Below are 17,696 nucleotides of genomic sequence, written 5' to 3'. Positions count from 1 at the left end.
AAAATGAGCAAAGGACCTGAATAGACAGTTCTTAAAAGTGTAAATGCAAATGATCAACACACACACTCACACATACACACATATATATGCTCAATAATGTTAGCTATCAGGGAAGTGCAAATTAATATCACTTCACCCTTATCACAATGATTATTATCAAAAAGGAGAGAGCATTAATATGCTGGTGAGGATATAGAAAAAGTAGAATTTTATACACTGTTATCAGGAGTGTACTTTATACAGTCACTATTGAAAACAATATTGAGATGTCCTAGAAATCTAGAAATAGAATTTCCATATGATCCAATGATACCAACACTGAGTATTATCCAAAATATTTAAACTCATTGTATCAAAGAGATTCTGCTCCACCATGTTTATAGCAGAACTGTTCACAATAACAAAAATATGGAATCAACCAAATATGCTTAATAAGATGAATGGATAAAGAAAATGGGATATATATTCACAATGAACTATTATTCAACTATAAAAAGAATGAAGTCCTGTCATTTGTAGTAAAATAGATGCTACAAATAGGGAACATAACATTGAGTGAAATAAGCCAGACTCAGAGACACAAAAACTGCTTGTTCTCCTTTGCATGTGGAAGTTAATATTAAAAGAAAAACTTATTCTAAACACAGAATGTTAATTGACAGACTCTGGGCTGGGTGGAAGAGATAAAAGAAATTTGGATTAAAAAGTTTAGAACTGTAGCTGTGGTTCATTAATTGTGATAAGTATATAAGTATAATGATATGAGATATTATTAGGGGATAAGGGGCCAGAGGTATGGGGAAATTTGTAATGTACCACAAAAATCTTGAGGGAAAGATGTCTATATCTGGAAATATTCTATTAGAACCTTTAAAAATAAAAGATAAAGTTAAAATTCCATAAAGTCCAGAAAAAGTAAAAAAAAACTTGAAAATGATGAATTATCAAATGAGTCTAAGATATTTTTAAAAATATGTGCAAAATATGGTAGCCAGGAACATTTGTAGTATTGTGATGGAGTTGGGGACCTCATAATAACAACCAAGATGGCCATGGGATTCTACTGCTAAGATTGACTTGCACTAGGATGTTAATATACAGGTATTAGTATTAACTACAATTTATAAAACAGATGAAAAAGCATGCAGATGATATGAAATAAATAAATGATGATCACTTTGAAAGATGTGAGCAATTTTGTAAGAGCAATATAGAGTGACCAACAGATATAAATGAAATTGCTGAAAACTAAATAATTACAATATATTAAGAAGGAATATAAATCAAAAATTTTCACAAAATTTAGAAATCCACATCAAAAACCATTATAACCATGAAGGAAAAGTGTCAGTAACTTGAATTAAACTATTGACACTTTCAGAAATCAAAGATAAATGTCATAGTTCTGGAAAAATTCATAATTGCCATCAAATATGATACTTGGAAAGGGAGAATGACCAAATTTGCCAAAGAAGTCTCTGAAAAATTGTATACATGAAAATTGTCAGAAAAACTTATGCAATTTTGTGGCCAATGAAAGTTTCTTTAAAAACAAAACACAACCCTGTTGGAATAAGATTGAAGTTGGCAAACTCAAAAGGCTTCCATAGCCTTGGCAACTCATGACTAGAGCCTAGGGAGATTACTGATGCCATAAACAAGAGTGTCAAATTGTTAAGTCAACAACAAGAGTCACTGTGTACTTACTTCTCATGTGGGATCTGTCCTTAATGTGTTGTTCAATGTGAAGTAATGCTATAACTGGTACTGAAACAATATTTTACACTGTGTGTTTCTGTGTGGGTGCAAACAGATGAAATCTTTACTTAATATATACTAAATCGATCTTCTGTATATAAAGATAATTGAAAATGAATCTTGGCTGGTGCCATGGCTCAATAGGCTAATCCTCTGCCTTGTGGCGCCAGCACACCAGGTTCTTGTCTTGGGCAGGGCGCCAGATTCTGTCCCAGTTGCCCCTCTTCCAGGCCAGCTCTCTGCTATGGCCCAGGAGTGCAGTGGGGGATGGCCCAAATGCTTGGGCCCTGCACCCCGTGGGAGACCAGGAGAAGCACCTGGCTCCTGCCTTCGGATCAGCCCAGTGTGCCAGCCACAGTGCGCCAGCCACGGCAGCCATTGGAGGCTGAACCAATGGCAAAAGGAAGACCTTTCTCTCTGTCTCTCTCTCTCACTGTCCACTCTGCCTGTCAAAAAAATCAATTTCTGTTCACAATTGATCGTAATGATAGAACTAAGAACAAAAGGGATCACATAAACAAGAATAGTGTCTGCAAATACTAGCTGATAGAATCAAAAAGGGAGAGAATGATCCAACATGGGAAGTGAGATACACAGCAGACCCATAGAATGGCAGATGTCCTAAACAGCACTCTGGCCTCAGAATCAGCCCTTAAGGCATGCGGATCCGGCTGAAATGCCCATGAGAGTATTTCAGGCATGGAAAGCCAAAACACTCTGGGGGGGGAAAAAAACCTAAATGAAAGATCTCCACAAGTGAGATCCCAGCAGAAAGAACGGGTCATCAAAGAAGGAGGTACCTTTCTCTGAAGGGAGGAGAGAACTTCCACTTTGACTCTGACCTTGTCTAAATATGATCAGAGTTGGTGAACTCAAAAGGCTCTTCCATAGCCTTGGCAGCTCATGACAAGAGCCTAGGGTGATTACTGATGCCATAAACAAGAGTGTCAATTTGTTAAGTCAACAGCAGGAGTCACTGTGCACTTACTCCTCATGTAGGATCTCTGTCCTTAGTGTGCTGTACATTGAGATTTAATGCTATAACTAGTACTCAAATAGTATTTTTCACTTTATGTTTCTGTGTGGGAGCAAACTGTTGAAACCTTTACTTAATGTATGCTAAACTCATCTTCTGTATATAAAGAGAATTGAAAATGAATCTTGATGTGAATGGAAGGGGAGAGGGAGTGGGAAAGGGGAGGGTTGCGGGTTGGAGGGACGTTATGGGGGGGAAGCCATTGTAATCCATATTCTGTACTTTGAAAATTTATATTCATTAAATAAAAGTTAAAAAACATTTAAAAAAAAAGAAAGGAAATGAATCTTGATGTGAACGGAATGGGAGAGGGAGCAGGAGATGGGAGGGGTGCAAGTGGGAGGGAAATTATGGGGGGGGGGGAAGCCATTGTAATCCATAAACTGTACTTTGGAAATTTATATTTACTAAATAAAAGTTTTAAAAATTACAACCAAGATGACCTCAAGTTCACAGTGGTTAGATTAGCTTTAAATGGGATACCAAGGATACATGTAGGTGATATAAGCTCAAACACACACAAAAAAAATAAATACATAAAAAGAGGATCCAGGTGTTATGAAATAAAATAAACTGGCCGATGCCAGGGCTCACTAGGCTAATCCTCCGCCTTGCGGCACCAGCACACCGGGTTCTAGTACCGGTCTAGGTGCCGGATTCTGTCCCAGTTGCCCCTCTTCCAGGCCAGCTCTCTGCTGTGGCCAGGGAGTGCAAGTGGAGGATGGCCCAAGTGCTTGGGCCCTGCACCCCATGGGAGACCAGGATAAGTACCTGGCTCCTGCCATCGGATCAGTGCGGTGCACCAGCTGCAGCGCGCCAGCCGTGGTGGCCAGTGGAGGGTGAACCAACGGCAAAGGAAGACCTTTCTGTCTCTCTCTCTCCCACTGTCCACTCTGCCTGTCAAAAAAAAAAAAAAAAAAAAAAAAGAAAGAAAGAAAGAAAGAAAGAGAGAAAGAAAATACACTGTGACCAGGGTAAGTAACAATTATTTTCTAGAAGTAGTAGCAGAATGACAAGCAAATATGAGGGAAATTACTGGAAATGATAACAATTACCTTAAAAAGGAAAATGAAATTATTTTCACAAAATGTAAATCAAATGAAGATCATACACTTATCAGAGAAATCTTTAAAATAGATGGATTTTTAACTCATTCTATTGAAACTTTCATATATTAATGGGAAGTTTAGAATTTCATGAAATATAGAAAAGAACCTGAAAGGAGCCTAAAAAAGTACCTGAAAAGAGTGACTATCATGTGGGTCTAAAATGTCTCTGAAAACATGTGTGCATGACGGTTGCTAGCACAACTTATAGAATTTTGATGGAGTTCATGACCTCATAATGAACACTTAACCAACATGGCCATGAATTCACAGTGGCAGGTCTGGAATACACTGGGATATTAAAGAAAAATACAGGTGATGGTAATCTTAAAGACAGTAATAAAAACATGTTGGATTTTTATGAAATAAAGTGATTACTGTGAGTAGAAATGAGCAATTCAGTAGGAGCCATAATAGACAGGCAATGAGATAATGGGAAAGCTAGTGAAAAGTAGACTATTATAATACATTAAAAAAGAAATATTTTTTAAAAAACAATAAAATTATAAGTCAAAGATTGTGCTGCTTATTAGAATTAGCTCAAAATATGTTAACTTTTAAATCTAGTGAAATTTAAAGTTCTGTAACAATCAAGAAATGTACTAAGTATATTACCTGGTACTTGTGAATGACTACATTGGACAAAGATAGCCCTGAAAAATTTTGTATATGAACTTCATCAGGACAACTTATAGAACTCTGAGGAAGCTGATGACTCAGCTTCACAGTGTAAGTACTGCCTTCAGTTAAGATACTAAAGATGCTCATAAGTGATATGCCTAAATTCAAAGAAAAGAAAGTTTAAAAGTGATACACACCTTACAATATAAAATATATTGTCATTACTGTGAAAAGAAATCAGTAGTTTGGTCAGAACAATAATAAAATGACAGAGATAAAAGGGAAATTGCTGAGAAGTAGATCATTATAATTAGATTTAAAAAACAACCTTTTCTGTAAATGTAAATTAAAGATGGTATCAATTAAGGAAATCTGAAAATTTGCCAGTATTTGTAACTAGTCTTTCACAGCTTTTTTTTTTAAAGATTCATTTATTTACTTGAAAGAGTTACACAGAGAAAGAAGGAGAGTCCGAGAGAGAGAGAGAGAGAGAGAGAGGTCTTCCATCCACTGGTTAACTCCCCATTTGGCCACAATGGCCAGAGTTGCGCCAATCCGAAATGAGGAGCCAGGAACTTCTTTTGGGTTTCCCATGTGGGCCATCTTCTACTGCTTTTGCAGGCCATAGCAGAGAGCCGGATCGGAGGAGGAGTAGCCTGGACTGGAACCTGCAGCCATATGGGATGCTGGCACTGCAGGTGGTGGCTTTACCCACTATACCACAGCGCCGGCCCCTGCCACAGCTTTTAAAGCCCAAAGATGGGGCTTGGCAGTGAGGTCTTCAGCAGAGAACTCCAGACACATTAACCTTTCCTTGGCTGTGTTGGAATCGCTTTAAGGAGACATCAATGACTCTGCCAAGTATGAGATGTTTACATTTCAGAATGGAGGTGTTCAAACTTTATGCAAATACCCCGAGATTGTCCTGCAATTCAAAATGCAGCTGCTGACAGGGAGGCAAGTCCTCTGTGACTTCAGGCAGACAAAGGAGAGTGGAAACACGGTGTCCATTAAGGCTCTGAAATTCTGTCAATATCAATTATTCAACAACAGTTTCTTTTTTCCTATATAATTTGGACAGTTCTCATGCCAGCTATTACTTTTGCAAACTATCAATTTTTGACCCTCCTCCTTTTCAAGTAGAGATTCTCAGAGGAGAGTATTTGCATATTTAGGAATCACAAGCTCTGTTGCCAGGTGAAGTTCTGGTTACCCATAGGATGTGCAGCTTTTGCAGTAGTCTACATTTTTGAATGCATATTTATTTTTCAGCTTACAAAAGAGAAATATCAATCAAGTGTGCATGACCCAAATAGTGAGTGCGTGTTCATAGCAGCAGTGAACACAGCTAAAAAATATGCACTGACAGAACTCTCAGGCACCTGGGCATGGCACACATTGGTCGGGTCCCCTCAACTTGAAGTGAGAGTCCCTTGTTTCCTCGACTAGAGTCCGACTTGACTTGATTGGACCACATCCATCTCCTGCTCATGTTTTGTTCATTCTGTGACTCTAAAAGCCAGCAGGATTTGCACAGATTTCCTTGGTGCTGCTTCTTTCTCAGAACAAACACCTTCTTGCAACTAGCTTTATAGAAAGTCCATATCATATGCACTCAACAAACAGACCTCACTGGGAAGAAATCCTTTTGTCTAGGCCTACTTTTAGCAATGCAGTAAAACAACTATTTTATTTTTTTCTTTAAAGCAGCCATTTTTTTTCTTTAAAGCACATCCAGCACTGTGCTGTAGCAGATAAAGCCGCCACCTGCAATGCCAGCATCCCATATGGGTTCTGGTTCAAGTCCTGGCTGCTCCATTTCCAGTCCAGCTCTCTGCTATGGGCTGGAAAAGCAGTAGAAACTGGTTCAAGTCCTGAGCCTCTAAACCCATGTAGGAGACCTGGAAGAAGCTCCTGGATCCTGGCTTTGGATCAGCTCAGCTCTGGCCATTGCGGCCATCTGGGGAGAGAACCAGCAGATGGAAGACCTCTCTCTCTTTCTCTCTCTCTCTCTCTCTCTCTCTTTCCCTCTCTCTCTGCCTCTGCCTCTCTGTAACTCTGCCTTTCAAATAAGTAAATAAATCTTTCTTAAAAATACTATCAGGAACGTTCAGATACTTAGTAAAAATCTGATCGAGTTTTTAGGTTAATCAATTCTCCTTGATTTTGATTCCGTTACTTGAGCTCTGGGCAAAAACAGAGAGTAGGGAGATATTAAATCAAGTAAAGCTGTAGAAGGGCTTCTAAAGAGGAGAAAAGATTACATGGATAAAATAATCTGATGAAAATCTTCCTGATAACTATGATTTTTGTCTGACTTTAGTACTTTCTCACTGAAGTATGGACAGGGCCAAGAATAAAGCATTGATTTACTGGCCCTAGAGCCAGAGATAATAATCTGAGGATCAAAAGAAATTAGCAATGTTTTTTCCCAACACCAAACTTTTCTATTCTTTCAAGATCACCATTTTCCAACACACACACACACACACACACATACACACACACACACTCATTAGGCTGAAAAAGAAAAACTTCTTTATTATAAAGAAACTTTACTGTTGACATTCAGAATGTCTTTTAATTTATTCTATGGGGCTTCCCATGTCTGTTCATGAAATTTAGGGTAGAGTTGATGTTTTTCTTCACTAACAGGTAATCAAAATACACCTTTGGCACATCTAATCTTAGTAAAATAATAAAAACTTTCAATAATCAAAATTATAGCTACCTTTTTTTCCCAATTCAATCCTAATGTAGGTTGACCATTTACAGGAGAAATAGGATGTGACAGGTACCTGCAGATAATCTGATTTAGTTAAGCTCTCTCTTCACTTATTATGCTAGAAAAGATGGTAATTCACTTGACTTTTGGCATCACTGACACTTTCTAGTCAGGTATATGGGTCTAAGACAATCTGTATCATCTCTCCTGTGCACATGGACCACCTCTGTTCCATGACATAAACTTAAGCAACAATTGTTCTTACAAACTCTAAGAATACAGGTCACTTAAAAAAGCCATCTCTTTGTCATTCCACTTTCAAAACATGTGGCCAATCAGTCTTGGGCATGAGTCAGATTCAAGTCCAACATGGCAGGAGTCACTATTTATGCTCCCCAGATAATCTTCTGAAAGCCCCTCTCTCCTGATCATATGAAGGGAGTTGCATCCTGACTCCTTCCCCTTGGAAGTGTGATAGGACACTTAGCACAGTAGCTAGTCTCTGTTTTTGTTTTTGTTTTTATTGACAGGAAGACCAGTCTGTTCCCTGACTCATACACTCCCAATCCTTTATAAACTAGACATGGTTAAATATCTTGAAAATCATGTAACTCATTTCCCCCTCCTCCTCATGTAAGAACTAGATCATGTTTTATTCTCTCACCTTCAAATCCTTTGTCTAGGGCCTCAGCTAACATAAATAAGGAGTCTCATTTTAAGATTCTGTCTCATGTGGTTCCAAAACTGCCTCGAGCTTATCCTATCAGCAGATGATTTCAAGATATTTACAGCTGAAGTGAGATCACCATTTGACCTGTATTCACCTATCTCCATGCTTTTATTGGCAGCCATATGCTCATCTTTATAACAATTAAAAATGTGGTGGAGTTGATGATTTTCATGTAGCAGGGATAAAGGCTCAAATCCCAAGAAAACAGATATGCTACTCTTTTCACAAAACCAATAATCTTTCTTCCACAGAGGACTCTCCTTAGAGAATCTACAGGTCAAGAAGAACTCAAGGAGAGGGATATCTGCCTTTCTGGTAATACTATCTTAGGGAACTCATAGGCTATTAAGAAATAATTAACATCAGATAGGTCAAATAATAGATTTTCCATCAAAGAAGATAGTGGCTCCCAGAAAGCCCCAAATAAAGTGACTCTATGTAGAATGAAAATCAGGAGCTGATTTTAAATCAATGGTTTTGTAATACGGAGAAACAATCTAAAATAGAGTCTGCTGGGTTTGAAAATCTCTAGAACTCTGAATTGTGCTTAATGAGAATCAGGCTTTGACTTCCACAGCATTTGGGTTTGAAATTCCTCTTGAATATCAGAAATCTTAGTATTTCAACATGACCCATTTCCATGAGCATCAGAAACACACTAGCTACAACACTGTGGAATGTTTTCCCTGTAATTTGCTGTTTTAACATGTTTTTGCTTGGCATTTTCAAATTTTACTATTTCTTTTGCCATTAACTATTTCTAGGGTAGCTTTATGAATTTAAGTTTTGGTATTTGTGCAAGATTTACCTGGTAAGAAAGAATAATTTCTAAAAATTACATTTTAATAAATCTTATCAAAGTTCAGAATATGTTAGGATGAAACCATGCACAGTTTACTTTGTGGGTGATACTTTTCCTTCATACCCACAGAAAGAACTATATAAACTACACAGATTTGCATTCAGAGGGCATGTTAAAACTAAGAGGTAGAATTGACTTAAAATTCTTGGTGGAAGTCAAACCTTTATCATGTAAACATATTTTCCTGTGTAATTTCATGAAAGCTCATTTATTTATCTTGCTAATACTACAGTCCAATATAACTTTATTTCTAAATTCATTTTTACAAGCTATAGCTTTTTGCAAAGATAATAGTAGGAAAGCATTTATAAACCATTGATTTTCATAAATTGGCCCCAATCAGATGTTTAGTAGGCATAGTATTATCTCCAGTTTTTACACTCTTTAAAAAAAAAGCACTGGAAACTTTCATTTTGTTAATATTAAAAAAGGCCAATTTATTAGATTCTGTGTCCTATGGTATTTTGGTTCTAACTTCCCTCCTTGTGTGTGTATATTTGAGTGTGATTTCATGAGTATAAAGAAATCATTATTTTTTCAGTAAATGAATTTCTGGCCTGAATGCATTTTAGTCCACTTGCTATAATTCAATTTACTTCCTTCTAAAAATAATGCCTCAGTTGCAACCATCTCCTCCTTAAAATCTTCATGCAAGCAAGCTTAGTTAATAAATACAGATTAATATAGCTGAATACCAATTCCCACCTTAAGCCCTCTTTCTTGGAATATTATCATCAGATTGGTTTATGGAGAGAAGAAAACAACAATAAGGTTGGAAGTGTTGGAGACAGTGGTAAAATAGCAATAAAAATAATTATATAAAAATGCTAAAGATATAACATCTGTTTTTTGCTTAGCCCACTGAGCTTGACAGTTCCTGATTTATGCTGTAGTCCATGTTTGAACAGATATGAAAAAGGGAAAGGTAAAAGAATGTCTATGTGAGATTATTAAATAGTGCAGGAAAAATAAGAGCCGTTATTACCCTGGCAAGAAAAAGAGAAACTCAGTGAAATTTCTTTCCACAAATTTGCCTTTGTGATCTGCAAGGTGCTGTTCCTCTGCTTACATTCTGTTACTCTGGCAATGCGCTCCTGTGAAATAAAGATTATTAAAGTGCATATGATTATTTTGCTGCTGAGTGAATAAGACAAGCTGCTTCTGAAATGCCTTATCAGAGAAATTCAATTTTAGACCCAATTGTGCTTTTGCCTCCTTCTAGCTTTCTCCTCCCTCCCCTCACTTCAAATAAAGCCATCATCTCCATGGTTACTACATGATATTTTGTTACTCATTGACACCCTGAGTATTTTAAGCTTTCTTTTAATTTCATGAACCCATTTTCCCATTTTATTATAGCTTTAGTCTATTTTTCAGCTATATACTATCTGTTTGGAAATCAGAATGCAATGTGTCTTTGACTTGATTTTTAGTATATAGTAGTAATAAAAGTAATGGGTTCTGAATTAAATATAAATACATATATTACCCATTGGATATGCAATATTTGAGCAAAGGATGAGACAAAGAGCTTAGATATGGCATAAGGTATATAATGTGTACATATTTTCCTGTGTAATTTTATGAAAGTTCATTTATCTTGCTAATACTACAACCCAATATTACTTTATTTCTAAGTTCATTATCTTTTTGCAAAGATAATGGTAGGAAAACACTTATAAAACATAGATTTTCATAAATTGGCTCCAATCATATGTTCAGTAGGCATTTTCTTGTTGCCAGTTTTCACTCACTTTTAACCAATCTTTAGTCTCTTGGGTGTTCCCCATCCTGTACCACCCTAAGGTGACATTATAGAGATGGGAAGTTCTATAGTTACATTGATAGTCACACTTTTGTTGCCTGATACCTCTACATTTCTATTCAGTTATGTAAGATAGTAGAGAAAAGATTCTCACAAGTCTTAAAATTATTTAATACCAAACTTCATGAGGTTCTCTATTATTAGCCAATTTCCTGAAGAGAGAGTGATAATAGTTTTGCTAGCATTATCTATTGATTTTACAGGAACCTATAGTTTTAGCATGTACACAGTCCAAGCAAAGGCTAAGCAAACACAAATTGGCAATGGTTAGTGTGCATTGTTTTCATGCTATCTGCATGCTGATCTAAGTTTCTCACCTAAACTAGTTTACATCATTATTACATCTAGTTGCCTAAGCTGTATTGCACTACATGAAAGGGAAGATAAAAGAGCAGCTGAAAGAGATAGAAGGAAGAATCAAAGAACATAAAACACAAAGTCTTGTATTGAGAAGCTGCACCAATTAACTCCAAATTACTGCGGAAGTCAGAAAAGAGGAGCCTTCAAGGAAAAATATCTGTTGCTGCACTGCATCTTGTTTTAGTGGGGTGTTGTCACTCATGTAACTTGCAGTTAAAGCCATCCCCTTTTAAGAACTATGTCTTTTAATCTCTGCTCTTCCCCCTATAGTTTAATTAAAAGACAATGAACCTTTTAAAGTAGTCAAATGGGAAATATAAAATAGCACCATTTTATCAAGTCTTAAGATATTCCTATTCTCAAAGCATGAGAAGAATCCAAAAAATCATACTTGGCACTTTATTATATTCCAGTTACTCTGTGCCATCTCTTCATCAGGGTTCTTGGCTGGAATAGCTAATTGAAATCATAAATGCAATTCAATCTCAGACTGAGTCCAAAATTTTAAAAACAATGGTTAAACTATACCAATCTGATGTATTATCTTGACCATAACACATGATTCTTAATTTTTAAAATGATATTTTTGTAAATCTGTATTCTTCCTATGTTGAAGTGACACAGTTCTAAAAATTAATGGACTTTCTTTTCAAGGTATTATTTACTCAAATATGTGATAGTTTTAGGGCAAGTCAGCTAAAATAAACTTAGTAAAATGTTGATAAGCAGGCCTAAATGCTTAGCTTTCGTCCAATTCCGTAGCCCAAATCTATTAATTTTGGCAAAGGCACCAAGAAATATCCATGCCATTTGAAATGTTACATGGGAGTCTTTAAAAATGAAGGTCTTGTCTTGTCTACTCTTTATAGACATTAAAATGCTTCATCCCAAGGACCCCTTTATAGAAAATTGCAACCTGTTCTGTTTTACCTGCTTTGACAGGATGAAGGGCTGAGCTGGCCCTAGAGAAATGGGATACATGGGACACAGTCTGAGTAGCTCAAACTTGAGATTTCCAATAAACCCTCTCCACAATTAGAGGAAAGGCATAGAGGAAATTCATTTCATCAAAGAGTTGCAACCCATGAAGAATTATTCTATACTTCCTTACTTATTTCATAACTAAAAATCTAACTAAAATTGTATTCCTTCAATGTTTCACTCCAAGCCAACACAAAAGCTCATTTATAATCAGCCTAGTAAAGCACTGGCATGCACACATGTCCTTTTTATCACCTGACTGTAATACTCACTATCTTAATTCTTGATTTCTTGCAAACTTAAATAAGCACTACTCTTATACAGTCATTATTATTCTTTAAAATTTATTATTTTATTTGAAAGGCAGAGTTATAAAGAGAGATGAGGAGAGACAGAGAGTGGGAGAGGGAGAGAGATCTTCCATCCTCTGGTTCACTCCCCAGATGGTTGTAAGAGCCAGGACTGAGCCAGGCTGAAGCCAGGAACCAGAAACTTCTGGGTCTCCCATGAGGGTATAGGAACTCATGCACTTGGACCATCTTCCGCTGCTTTCCCAGGCCCATTAGCAGGGAGATGGATTGGAAGTACCACAGCTGGGACTACAACTGGCACCCATATCAGATGCTGGTGCTGCAGGCCAGATATTTAACACATTGAGGTACAGCACCTGCCCCAGTCATTATTATTCTTCAGCTATAAGTCCAATCGCCTAGTATAGGTTGAAAGCTTGCATAGCTTCCTTTTTTTCTTGCTGGCCTAACAATTGCTACTAAGTAAATAATGGGCATATTTTAGTTAGTTAATAATGCAGGCAAGGCATGAGATTTAAGTTTAATAATTCACCCACAAATTCCTATATTTGGAATGTTGCTAAAACTTCTCAATAAACTACTCAGTTCAGTAATGACAAATCTAACCATCTTTTACCCTTCTGTAAAGTATGTCTGTCTCATTTCTTAGAGTGATTGCATGCACAACAGATACCAAGAGTCTGAAATATTAACTTGGAAAAATTGATGCTTTCCCTTAGATTGTAAAAAGTTATTGTGATTAATCTAACATTAAAAAAATATACCAAAGCCACAAAATCACAAGTATGCCTCTTTGTAAGTCATCTACAAATATCATATTAATAAAAATGGAAGAATGGGGAAAAACAAAGTCTCTCATCACCACCTCCTAAACATTAACAATAGCATAAATGATAATTTATTAGGAACAATCCCAGCAATTCAGGGAATGTTCCTCAAACACATTCTGAAATCCTATATTACAGTAAACACAAGTTGAATTTCTGACAAATGCAGAAATCATGCAGTCTGTTCCCTTCTCTAATTTCTTATTTTTTGTATGAAAATATCATTAAATTGTACTAATCTGTCAGAAAGGAGATGAGAATATAATGCAAACTTCTCTCAATTAGCATAGAAAAGCATAAAAAAGTGATTTAAAGCTCAGACTCAAATAAGATATACCCACATTTGAATACTGATTCTACTGACTACTGACAAGTTCTTCAACAGTCTAAGATTCAAATTATTCTTTTATACAATGACAATCATATAAATTTTGTAGGGTTGCTGTAATTGAATAAAATAGGTAAAATGTTCAGCATAGCAAATGTAATATAGCAAGTAAATATTCAACTGTTAGTTGAAACTGAAAGGATTTTCCTGTGAGTTGGGGGAAAATCCACTGGAGAAATATTCATTTTTTAAAAAAGTTTTATTTCAAGGGAAGAATAACATACAGAAAGAGAGGGAGAGAGGGAGAGAGGGAGAGAGGGAGAGGGGGAGAGAGAGAGAGGGAGAGAATGTCTTCCATCCTCTGGTCGCAAGAGACAGGACTGAGCTAGACTGAAGCCAGGAGCCAGGAGGTTCTTCCAGGTCTCCCATGTGCACACAGGGATCCAAGCACTTGGGCCATCCTCCACTTTGAATTTCTTTTTCTATGTTGGGTCATGGAGGTTTATATCTTATTTCTGAGCCTGGTTATGCTTTTTGTTTTCCATTTTATATTTTATATACAATGTTTTCTGTTCTGAGTAGCTGCTCTACTTCTGATCCAGCTCTCTGCTAATGTGCCTGGTAAAGCAGTGGATTAAGGCACCCCTTGCAATACTAGCATCTCATATAGGAGTGCTTGGTCAAGTCCCAAACGCTCTGCTCCCAAGTTAGCTTCCTGCCAACAGGCTAGGGTAGCAGTGGAAGATGTTTCAAGCACTTGGGTCCCAGCCACCCATGATGGAAGTCTGGATGGAGTTCCTGGATCCTGGCTTTGGTATAGCCCAAACCTGGCTACTGTGGCCATTTGGGGAATGAATCAAGAAGTGGAAGATCTTTCTCTTCCTGTCTCTGTTACCCTGTATTTCAAACAAACAAACAAACAAAATCTTTAAAAAAGAAAGAAAATGCAGTAGCTGAATGTGTAAACCAATACCCAGTAATACTCTGGGTTGAACATCAAACTGTCATTATAAAACCTATGGATGGGAGTGTTAGGGAACCAGATGCAGGTAATTGAAAAATCATCATAGGGAGTAATGAGCAAAGTCAAATAAAAAGAACACTAAGCTCATAAAACCTCCCACTCAAAATAGGCCTGCAAACCAAAATTCACAAAAATCTAATACAAACAAGGTATCAGGGCAGGTGCTGTGGCATAGTGGGTAAAGTCGCTGCTTGTAGTGCTAGCATCCCATATGGGCACCAGTTCAAGTTCCAGCTGCTCTGCTTCTGATCCAGGTCTTTGCCTGGATGGCAATGGAAAAGCAATGGAAGATGGCCCAAGTCCTTGGGCCCCTAAAGCCACATAGGAGACCTGGAAGAAGATCCTGGCTCCTGGCTTCAGATCGGTGCAGCTCTGGTCATTGCAGCCAAATAAGGAGTGAACCAGCAAATGGAAGACCTCTCACTCTCTCTGCCTCTGCTTCTCTCTCTGTGTAACCCTGACTTTCAAATAAATAAATAAATAAATCTTTAAACAAAAAAAAGCTATCGAACAGAAAGAACAATTGACAGTCAGAAAATTCTATCATTCCATGTAAAATTAGTTTAATTGAAACAGTTTGACAGGGGCCAGTGCTGTGGTGCAGTGGGTTAAAGCCCTGGCCTGAAGTGCAGGTATCCCATATGGGTGCTGGTCTAGTCCCACTGCTCCACTTCTGATCCAGTTCTCTGCTATGACCTAGGAAGGCAGTTGAAGATGGCCCAAGTGCTTGGGCCCCTGCACCCATGTGGGAGACCTGGAAGAAGCTCCTGGCTTGTGACTAAGGATCGGCACAGCTCTGGCTGTTGTGGCCATCTGGGGAGTGAACCATTGGAAGGAAGAACTCTCTCTCTCTGTCTCTACCTCTCTCTGAAACTCTGTATTTCAAATAAATAAAATAAATCTTAAAAAAAAATAAACCATCTGACAAAGAGTTAACAGAAGTACATTTACAATGTTTGAAAATATAAATGAAGGAAGAATCTCTGGCCAAAGGCAGAAATTGTAACATCAAAAAGGAAGAATAAAATAAGAACAGGAAGATATGGGTCAAAAGACATGAAGTAGTCAATGAAATTAACTCAATAACATGGATAAACTCTGAACTTGAATTTGAATATACAAAATCCTGAGGAATCAGCCAAAATTGCTATTAGATCTATTAAATGGGGTCAACATATTGTAGAATATGAGACCAATATACTGTACAAAGATCAAATGCACATCAATATGCTACCAATATATGGGCTACAATATTTGAAAATTAAGTAAATAATTCTTTTAAAGTGGCATCAACAAAAATCAATACATAGAAATAAATGTTAAAAGAAAAAGGCATATTTCTATACCTTAAAGTAAAAATGTTAAAAAATCTTAAGAGATCAAAATAAGTGTAAAGATATCTAATGGTTTTCCAGTAAACAGAAAGACCTGTTGACAGCATTGCTCCTCAAATTAATGTATAGATTCAAAAGGATCCCTATTAAAATTCCAGATACTTTCTTTAAAAAACTGACAAACCAATCCTAAAATTTAAGTGGAAATGCAAGGGACCCAGAATACCCCAGAAAATCTTCAGAAAGATGAATAAAGTTGTAGGATTTATAGTTCCTTATTCTAAAACTTACTAAAAAGTTACAGTAATCAAGAATCTGAGGTATTTGCCTAAGGATAAACACATAGTTCAGTAAAGAGAATTTGCCCCAAATGGTGGAGTTAGAATCATGCCAGGGGATCCCAATACAATCCCATCAAGGTGGCATATACCAATGCCATCTCACTAGTCCAAGTGATCAGTTTCAGTTCACAACTGATCACACTGATAGGTCTAAGAGTCAAAGGGATCACACAAACAAGACTAGTGTCTGCTAATACTAGCTGATACAATCAAAAAGGGAGAGAGCGATCCATCATGGGAAGCGAGATACACAGCAGACTCATAGAATGGCAGATGTCCTAAATAGCACTCTGGCCTCAGAATCAGCCCTTAAGGCATTTGAATCTGGCTGAAGAGCCCATGAGAATATTTTAGGCATGGAAAGCCAAGACACCCTGGAAAAAAAAAAAGACCTAAATGGAAGATCTCTGTGAGTGAGATCCCAGTGGAAAAAATGGGGCCATCAAAGAAGGAGGTACCTTTCTCTGAAGGGAGGAGAGAACTTCCACTTTGACTATGACCCTGTTGGAATAAGATCGAAGTTGGCAAACTCAAAAGGCTTCCATAGCCTTGGCAACTCATGACTAGAGCCTAGGGAGATTACTGACACCATAAACAAGAGTGTCAAATGGTTAAGTCAACAACAAGAGTCACTGTGTACTTACTTCTCATGTGGGATCTGTCCTTAGTGTGTTGTCCAAAGTGAATTAATTCTATAACTAGTACTGAAACAGTATTTTACACTTTGTGTTTCTGTGTGAGTGCAAACTGATGAAATCTTTACTTAATACATACTAAATCGATCTTCTGTACATACAGATAATTGAAAATGAATCTTGATGTGAATGGAATGGGAGAGGGAGCAGGAGATGGGAGGGGTGTGAGTGGGAGGGAAAATAAAAGAAATACACAATTACTCTTAGGTGTTTAATTAATGCTATAACTAGTACTCAAATAGTATTTTACACTTTGTGTTTCTGTGTGTGTGCAAACTGGAAATCTTTACTTAATATATGCTAAAATGATCTTCTGTATATAAAGATAATTGAAAATTAATCTTGATGTGAATGGAAGGGGAGAGGAAGTGGGAAAGGGAAGTGTTGTGGGTGGGAGGGAAGTTATGGGGGAGGAAGCTATTGTAATCCATAAGCTGTACTTTGGAAATTTATGTTCATTAAATAAAATAAAAAAAGAAAAAAAGAGAATTAAGATCCTAAAAGCACACCCATATATTTCTGGTCAATTGAGTGTCAACAAGGGTGCCAAGATAATTTGATGGAGGAAAGAAAAATCTTTTCAACAAATATGCTGTGTTATCCACATACAAATAAATGTTGTAATCCCTTACCTCACAGCATATACAAAATTAAGTCAAAACAGATTAAAGACCTATAAAAATGCTAAAAGAAAACAGAAGGGGGCTGGCACTGTGGTGTAGTGGGTAAAGCTGCAGCCTGCAATGCCAGCATCCTATATGGGCGCCAGTTTGAGATTCAGATGTTCCACTTCTGATCCAGCTCTCTGCTGGGAAAAGCAATAAAAGATGGC

The 17,696-nt window shown here is 37.1% G+C and overlaps 1 pseudogene; it reads left to right on the top strand.

The window, feature by feature from the left end:
• LOC127486034 (inducible T-cell costimulator-like) overlaps nucleotides 1–5,970 on the top strand; it is a 44,568-nt pseudogene extending 38,598 nt beyond the window's left edge.
• The last annotated feature ends 11,726 nt before the right edge of the window (nucleotides 5,971–17,696 follow it).

Source organism: Oryctolagus cuniculus, chromosome 13, assembly GCF_051225735.1.
Source record: "Oryctolagus cuniculus isolate XC-2025 breed Fujian yellow rabbit chromosome 13, ASM5122573v1, whole genome shotgun sequence".
Taxonomy (NCBI): Eukaryota; Metazoa; Chordata; class Mammalia; order Lagomorpha; family Leporidae; genus Oryctolagus; species Oryctolagus cuniculus.
This window is presented reverse-complemented; position numbering and strand designations above follow the sequence as displayed.